At 47.6% G+C, this 8,715-nt stretch overlaps 1 pseudogene; it reads left to right on the forward strand.

The window, feature by feature from the left end:
• The first annotated feature begins 7,035 nt into the window (after positions 1-7,035).
• On the forward strand, positions 7,036-7,214 carry LOC144891901 (U2 spliceosomal RNA; annotated as a pseudogene).
• Positions 7,215-8,715: the final 1,501 nt, after the last annotated feature.

The following is an 8,715-nucleotide window of genomic DNA, read 5'->3' on the forward strand; positions in this document are numbered from 1 at the left end:
TGCCTCCGTAGGGCGGATGGGTGGGATGATTTTGAAAGCGCCTGCGACGAGTTCACCAGAGCTTTGGTCGACCGTTGTCGACCTTCGCGCGGCGGGCGTAACGCGGGCGCTCCCACACGTCCTGCTTGGCCCAGGTCTGACCAGCCCAATGGGGCTGGTATCGCCGGGCCGAGATATGACCCCCAGGAGGCTAGCCGCCTGCAGAAGCTGTACAGGCGGAGCCGAAAACGTGCGTTTCGGGTGGTCCTCGGGAAACCGGCAGACCACTATGCTGGCGGAAGGGCTAAGGCCGAGGCTTTCTTTTCCGAGGTGTTTTCCGCCAGGGTTGTTGACCCAGAGGCCATCTCTCTGGAATTTAATAAATATGTTCCCCATACTGATGAGGCTCGGGTAGAGGGGAGGGGGTTGACGGCGCCCCTCTGCCAGAAAGAAATTTCTGACAGGCTGGGGCGCATGAGTAAATCCGCCCCCGGCCTGGACCGTGTGGAGTACCAACACTTAAAGAGGATGGACGGAGCGTGTCGTGTGACAGGAGAGATATTTGATAGATGTCTACGCGCGCTCTGTATTCCCTCTTCCTGGAAAAGCACCACTACGGTCCTGATCCATAAGAAAGGGGACACCAAGGACCCGGAGAACTTTAGACCAATAGCCCTACAGAGTTGCTTGTATAAGCTGCTCATGGCGATCCTGGCAGATCGGCTTCGTGATTGGGCCCTCCGGCATGGTATGCTGAGTGAGGCCCAGAAGTGCTCGCGTCCCAGCAAGGGCTGCTTTGAGCACTCCTTTTTGCTTAACACGGTCATGAAGGACACCAGGCGCAACCAAAACAATGTGTTTGTTGCCTGGTTGGACCTTCGTAATGCATTCGGGAGTGTGCCTCATGGAGCAATATTTGCCGCGCTGGGTACGATGGGCGCTTCGGCAGAGCTGATCCAGCTGCTCCGGGATATCTATACCGGCGCATCTACGAATATTAATACTGACGAGTAGTCCTTGAGCCAGACCAAAAGTAATGCTCCGGCAGGGGGAGTAATTCTCATTATGATTTTCCATTAGACCAATGTCTCAAGTGTCAGAAAAGGTGTGATGGACATCTGAGAACGGTAGCTTAGTGCCCGGATGGACGCCATCTTTGAAACCACCCAGCTCGAAAATGCCCATTTGGTGGGGTACATTGTTGCACGTGTATCTGGACTTCTATACTAGCTATCGATGTGCGGTTGACGACTAGATATACGTCCGATGTGTACCGTCTAAATAAAAAATAATATGAAGCATTTTGTTTTAGATTAATTATTATAAAAATCAATTATCGAAAAAAAATCATATATTTTTCAATATTTTATTATTAGACTTGTACTTTTTTTAGTGAAACAACACTGGTATGATTTTCCAAATTATGCATTGTGCTACACCGTTTATCTGTCTATAAAAATAACTCAAAAACTAAAACATATCATCCACCACGAGTTTACACAAAAAATATATGAAAAGGCATGCACTTTCCACAAACCGAAACTATGTCAGTTGGAATTTCCCGCCGATAATCAACCCACAGAACCCAGTGCCGAAAGTGACGTCAGTCTATTCTATATCTATATTCTATATTCTATATCTCAGTCTGAGATTTGTTGCGGTGACCTGATTAATTTCTGAGGGGGGGGGGGGGGGGGGGTGGCTTAAGAACTAAAAGTGAACATGTTAGATGGTGCCACATACAACTCTATTATAGAGTTGTATTGTGGCGCCATCTAACATGTTCACTGACTTGGATGAGTATGTCTATGTAAGCTGGCGAGCTTTTCGGATATCGGAGTAATCTAACGTCAGTCTTTTTGTTCTTTCAGCTGAGATGGCCGGTGTCGAGGCGAAACGGGCGAAGATTGAACCTGAGTCCGGAACGTGCATCCTGTGCAGCAAGAAGTCGCCACTCTCTGAACTAAGCAAGGCAGCGGGCAACAGTTCTTGGAAGACATTGTGTGATGCAGCCGCAGTTAGAAACTTTTATCCAATTCTAAAGCTAGTCCAAGAAGGCGCAGTTGAACTTCCTAATATTCCAATATTATACCATAGGGCTTGTAGATCAGACTTCACTCACAAAAACCACCTAGCTACTTTGACCAATGCAGCTAGAAGTTCTTCAGTTGATACTGGCGATGCGGTGCGACGGCGATCATCACGGGAAGAGACAGGATCAACTTCAACGGTCTACGATGATAAATGCATTTTTTGCCAGCGTGCTTCAAAATTCATAAAAGGCAGTCGTACCCGTGAAACAGTTGTCTTGGCTGTTGAACTTCGAGCAGATAAGACAATAAGAGATGCTGCGACAGCTCGCAATGATGAGAGAGTTTTGGCATTGACTACACGAGATATGGTTGCAGCTGAGGCTCACTACCACTTCTCCTGCTATAGAAACTACACACGGCCCCAAAAACCTCAAGTAGAAACTGACATTGAAGATAATATCGAGAAAAAAGAAATGATACGATGTATATTCAATTTCATTCGCACTGACTTGTTCTTGAACCCGAGGATTGTTCCAATAGTTGATGTTGCAACAGATATCCTGTCTTCAGATACATTTTCAGTTGATGTTCGTGACTCCATCAAGAAGAATCTGCAGCGCACATTACAAAGAGAGTTTGGAGAATCGCTCATCTTCTTCAATGTGAAACACCGTGTATACTTGATGCCCGATAATCTGACAAAGCGAGAGATTGCTGCAGAGTGCGTAAACCTGAAAGCAGAAGTGAAAGCATTTGAACGAACGGACGGTGAAAGTAACATTGTGCGTGCAGCTACTTCACTGCGACACCAGATCAAAGATGCTCATTACAATGAACGTTGGCCGCCTCAGCCAGCAGAACTCACTTCAGATTACGTGAAGATACCAGATTCTCTTCGTGTATTTCTGCATACTTTGATTTGCGGGAGTGGGGGTAGCTCTGCGCGTGCCGACACACTGGTATGGTCGATGGCTCAAGATATCATCAATGCTATACACCGGGGTACCATCAGAACATCGAAGCATGTCCTACTTCCGTGGGTCATGAAAACGCTCACCGGTAATACAGAGGTCATCAGAATATTGAATCGACTCGGGCACGGATGTTCGTACACAGTTCTGGAAGAAATCGAGACAGCGCTATGCATAGACAAATTAGCAAGTGTGGAGAAAGATACAGTACCACTTCCGTCACATGTGCACCCTTCGGTCCCGACTGTATTAGCATTCGATAACATCGACAGGCTAGAGGAATCGCTGAGTGGTGGCGGAACATCGCATCGCGTCAACGGTATCATCGTCCAACCGAAGTCGCAGTCGTGTTTGCCGCCCCAACCTCCATCGGCAGTATCCAAAGCAGATAAGAAGCGATCTATCCCGTCATCCAGCGATTTAGTTCCAATATACAGCGGTGGGAAACGAGAGGGCCCACCTGCAATCAAGCCTGCAGATCTTTCTGACACTCTTGCAGGCGCAACATCCCTTGCGCAGCGCCGAAATCACGTATGGATTATGACTCGCATGCTGGAACCATGCGACCAGACAATCAGTTCGTGGACTGGTTTCAACATCATGACTAGAGATCGTGTTCAGGTGACGGAAGATGTAGTTGGCTACCTGCCGACTATAAACGCGCCTGCCACAGATATGGCAACAGTGCAAGAAATCCTCAGAGAAGCTCTGAACATCATGTCATCACTTCAGCTTGAGCGTATACCGGTGGTGCTAGACCAGGCACTATTTGCTAAGGCGACCGAAATAGCATGGAAAGATGTCGATCGATATGGAAGAATCGTGCTCATGATGGGGAACTTCCATACCATCTGTAACTTCATGTCGAGCATTGGGAAAATGTTTGGAGATGCAGGCCTTCGGGATGTAGCTGTTGAGTCAGGAGTAATCGCTGAAGGTTCCATCAACAGGGTTCTGGAAGGCAAGAAATACAACCGTGCTGTGCGACTCCACAAGTTGATGTACGAGGCACTAATGCGCATCATTTGGAAGGGCTTCCAGGTGTGGATAGAAAGCAATCATCCTGACAAGGAACCCCAGATTCGAAGCACTGACCTCAAAATTCGCAGCATCAAGGAGGATGTTTGCCACGAGACTCTCGCTGCTGCTCTCGATGATGATTCATGTGTACAGAGCTTTGACATGTTCGCGAAATACCTACATTTTCTGCGAACCAAACATGGAGACCTGGCTCGCTTCTGGATGATGTATATTGATATGGTAGAGACCCTGCTGGGGTTGATTCGTGCGGATAGAGAAGGCGACTGGATGCTTCACTTGGCTTGTGTCAGAAGAGTGATCCCTTGGTGTTTCGCAATGAACAAGGTGAACTATGCTAGATATCTACCAGTGTACTATGCACAGATGACGCAACTCCACGAAACATGCCCCGAGTTGTACAGGCATTTCAATCAAGGCTACTTCTCCGTACAGCTTAGACCAGGGAATCCATTTGCCAGAATCGCTGTTGATCAGACAACAGAAGAAACAGTAAACAAAGATACGCAAACAGCTGGAGGAACACGAGGTTTTAGTCTTCGACAAGGGGCTGTGTCACGATACTATCTAACTGCAGAAAATCGGGCTACTGCACTGAGGCAACTACGAGAAACTATCCTTGTGAATGGCAGCGACACATCTCACGCCAAGCACCCTGACTTGTCTACTTCTCGCATCAAACGTGATGAGTCTGGCGTCACAGCTATCTGTGATCTACTGGAAAATGACTGGACCAATCCATTCGCCGATGATCCGTCATGTCTTCTCAGTATATCTACCGGAGCGGCTGCGAGGGAGGACGTTTCTAATGACCTACTCAACACCCTGCAAAAGGGGGAAGCGGCGTATCAAAGCTTCCAGAAACGTCTTGAAGAGGGAACAGGCTTTCATGACACATTGAACAAGCTAAACTTGAAGACCTTTGGTAAGATCAAGCAGAAAGTTGTGAAGGGCACAAACAAGGAGATCGTCCTGAGAGCTGACAGACAACTGTTTGCCACCATGATACTCATCGCCAAGACAAGGAACCTCGACATGCAACTTGTCCTTTGTCACCCACTAGGGCCGTTACCATGGTCTTTGGCAAACGTTGATGGGTCAATGAAAAAAACGAACAAAGCTGCACTTGCGAAACACATGGAAGGTCTTGTGGAACCAGCCGAGAACGTTGACAAGCGAAGTGCAACAATAATTGATGCGATGGCTCTCATACAAAAGATGCATGGCGAGAACGACACGTTCGAAGAACTATCTGACCGCATCCTTGCTGCAGCGCTTCACGCTGGTCAAGGCAGTGAGTGCATCGATGTTGTCTTTGACACATACACAGAAGAATCCATCAAAGCAGCTGAGCGTGTGAACCGCGGTTCAAATGAAGGCATCAGTTTCAGCGAGATCAGACCCGCACACAAAATCATGAACTGGCGGCGTCTCCTTGCTTGCAGCCAGACAAAGGAGAAACTGGTTGTGTTTCTGGCGGAGTCGTGGAAACATGAAACAAATCGCGAAAAGCTAGGCAACAGAACACTGTATGTCACCTGTGGTGAAAAATGTCTGGTACTGACCCGCGATAGGTGGAAGTTGGTGCAAGCACTCGAATGTAGCCACGAGGAAGCAGACACGCGTATGTTTCTCCACGCAAAGCACGCCGCTACCCACTACAAGACGATCATCTTAGTGGCAGATGACACCGACGTTCTGATCATCAGTCTTCATCTCAGCAGAACCATCGATAGTCAGCTCTTCATCAGACGAGGAACAAAGGTTCGAGTCAGAATGATCGACGTTGGAAAGTTGGCTGCGGTATTGGGGTCTGGAGTTTGCAGTGCATTGCCAGGGCTTCATGCATGGAGCGGGTGTGACACTGTGAGTGCTCTGGCTAGCCAAGGAAAGATGAAAGGCAAGCGGCCACCTTCCCTTGGTCTGGCATAGCGAGCAACTGCTGGGCAAACTTCTCTCTGGTCCAGCTCCTCAGTGAAGCGCAGATTTCACCCGCGCCACACTCCTGGGATTGGGCCAGAGAGACCATTGGCTCGCCTGAAAGGGCGCGGCTGCCATACACCGGTGGAACCCCTCCTGCCCAATCAAGTGCCGGCGGTGTGATTATCCTCGAGAGACTCTGGCACACATCGTGGACCACTGTCTCCCGAGCATGATGCCCATCCGTCGCCGGTACAATATGATCCAGAACCGCCTGGTCAAGGCCATTTGTCATGGGGAAGTCTTTGTTGACCAACACGTCCCTGGTGATCCCTCCCCACGTGAAAGACCTGATATCACTGTGGTGGAGGGAAACAAGATCACCATTGTGGATGTGGCTGTCCCCTTTGACAATGGCCCTGATGCCCTCACTGCCTGTGCAACGGCCAAACAAGAAAAATATTCAGAGTTGCGCCGAGCATTGGCAGCGGAGGGCAAGGACGTCCAGGTGTGCGGGTTTGTGGTTGGGGCGTTGGGGTCGTGGTTCGCAGGCAATGAGTCTGCCCTGAATCGTTTGGGGATTTCACGACCTTACCGCAGACTGATGAGAAGATTGTGTTGTATTGACGCAATTAAGGGATCGCGAGATATATACATTGAACATATGTCGGGCCACCGTCAGTATGCCGAGGGAGCCTGATTGTCTTGTCTTGTCTTGTATTTGTTGATGTTTGTTTTAATTGTGTCGTTTTTAATCACATGAGTCCTTTTTTTTTGTTTACTGTGTGGCCAAAATGTCGAGGAGCGAGTGTCTATAATAGATTGGTCCTGCGATTTTTAAACCTGGCTTGGGGCCTTTTATTGGACCCTGGATGATGTTTCGGAAGTTTCCGGGGTTCCTTTCTCCTTTTATTTTATATTTGATTCCCCCATTTGTGGGGGAAATTTTTATTGATTATTTAAACATACATATTCTGGCTTTGTGCCCCTTATTGGACCCTGGATGATCTTCTGGAAATTTCCGGGGTCCTTTTCTCTTTTTTATTTGTTTACCCCTTTTGTGGGGGAAATTTAAAATTTTTTAAACGTTGTGTTTTGATTTTTAAATTTTTTAATAAATCTGTTCTTATCAGTTTAATAGCTGATATGTTCCGCAATGCGGGACTAGTCTATTAAATGGATTTTTGGTATCGGGAGTTGGATTAGGGGCTTGCTCCGTCCGCTCCACGTATCGACCCGGTATTGCAGTACCTCCGGGAACGGTGCACCCCCTTTGGGGGGACCTGGAAAACAAAGAAAAGATCATAAAGTGTTACGTGGTCCTCCCGGTGACTACCTGGTCTCGGTGACCCCCGGACCGTGAGAGGAACTCCGCCAGAAAGATCTATGATTTATACGCTTTCGTAACGCAATCAATATGAATTCCAGTCAATAAGAAACCCCACACCAAGGATCCGGAGTAATCAATAATATATTCCCCGAGCAATCAACAACCATCAACAATCCACAATCAATATTACGAAGATGGCCATCTTACATATGTGTCCCCCCCTGTCCCCACTCACGACCACTTGGGTCACGGTCACTGTCCCTCACAATGTCTCTCTTCTCCGCACATGGGCGGTTGAACGAACCCCGGGCGGACGTGCTCCAAACGTGCACGTCTCGTACCGGGGACAGCTGCTGCAGCGCACAACTCCTTGCCAAGCAACGGGGCAAAACCAAGCGCGGCTTGCAACGCGCGCGAGGCCCAAGGTGCGACCCGTACGCGTCCTTGTAGACGGTGAAGCGAACTGTGCCGGACGCTTGGTTCCGTGCACGAACCCACGGCGACTTGACGTGTAAATGGATAATCACACGTCCCGGTAACTCCTCTCGCCAGACGGGCTTGTAAACGCAGCATTCCCCACGCTGCTCAATATCGATACCGCTCTTCTCGGCGCTGGGCGAGGAAGAAGAAGAGAATCGCCGCTTCTCCAGGACCTCGTGTCTTTTCTTCTTCCGTTTCCGGTCTCCTTTTCCCCAGAAGGGCTCCTGACCCTTTAATCACAACAACCTTTAATCGGCTACACATTAATAAGCAAAGACCTGAATAGTAATTCACATAAATCCGTAACAAAAGGAAAAACTTCAAGATTTGCTTTTACAATTGGAGAGATATTTAAATTTGAAAACTCTGATGAGTGAATCGGGAAGTTGTGCAGTGGTTTGTGGGTTCGTCCTCTCTAATAAATCTTCCCACTCATGATTATTCTCCACAAGTTAATAAACAATTTATGCTAAATTAAAAAGGCAATGTCGGGATGACAAACTTCAGTCTAAAAAAGGTCCTAAACAAGACAGGGATGATGTTGGTTTAGAGAGTCGACAACAGTGTTGCCGTCACAAAACAATCCCAACATCACTGCCGCATTTACACTTCATCAATCGTTGCTTCAAGCTTCCACAAACATTTCACTGGTGACCACAGTACTTGATTACTCTTGTAGTGTAGCCACATAATGAGATTGTACAAATTAGCAATCCGAGTATAATGTTATAATATCAGTACATGATCATCAACTTCTTACAAACTGCATGAACTTCTCTAATTTCAGCATTATATAATTATCTCCATTTGTGATTGGTTACTCTATGTTGATAAAAAAGAAAAGTAGGAAAGAAAACTGAAACTGCAGGAAGTCCCTGAAATTATATTGGAGCTTCTTATACTTTTGCAGAAATTATATATAGGAGCTTGTAGCGGCTACCGCTGGGTTTTCACAATCGCCTTG

Source organism: Myxine glutinosa, chromosome 4 (assembly GCF_964187855.1).
Source record: "Myxine glutinosa chromosome 4, kmMyxGlut1.1, whole genome shotgun sequence".
NCBI lineage: Eukaryota > Metazoa > Chordata > Myxini > Myxiniformes > Myxinidae > Myxine > Myxine glutinosa.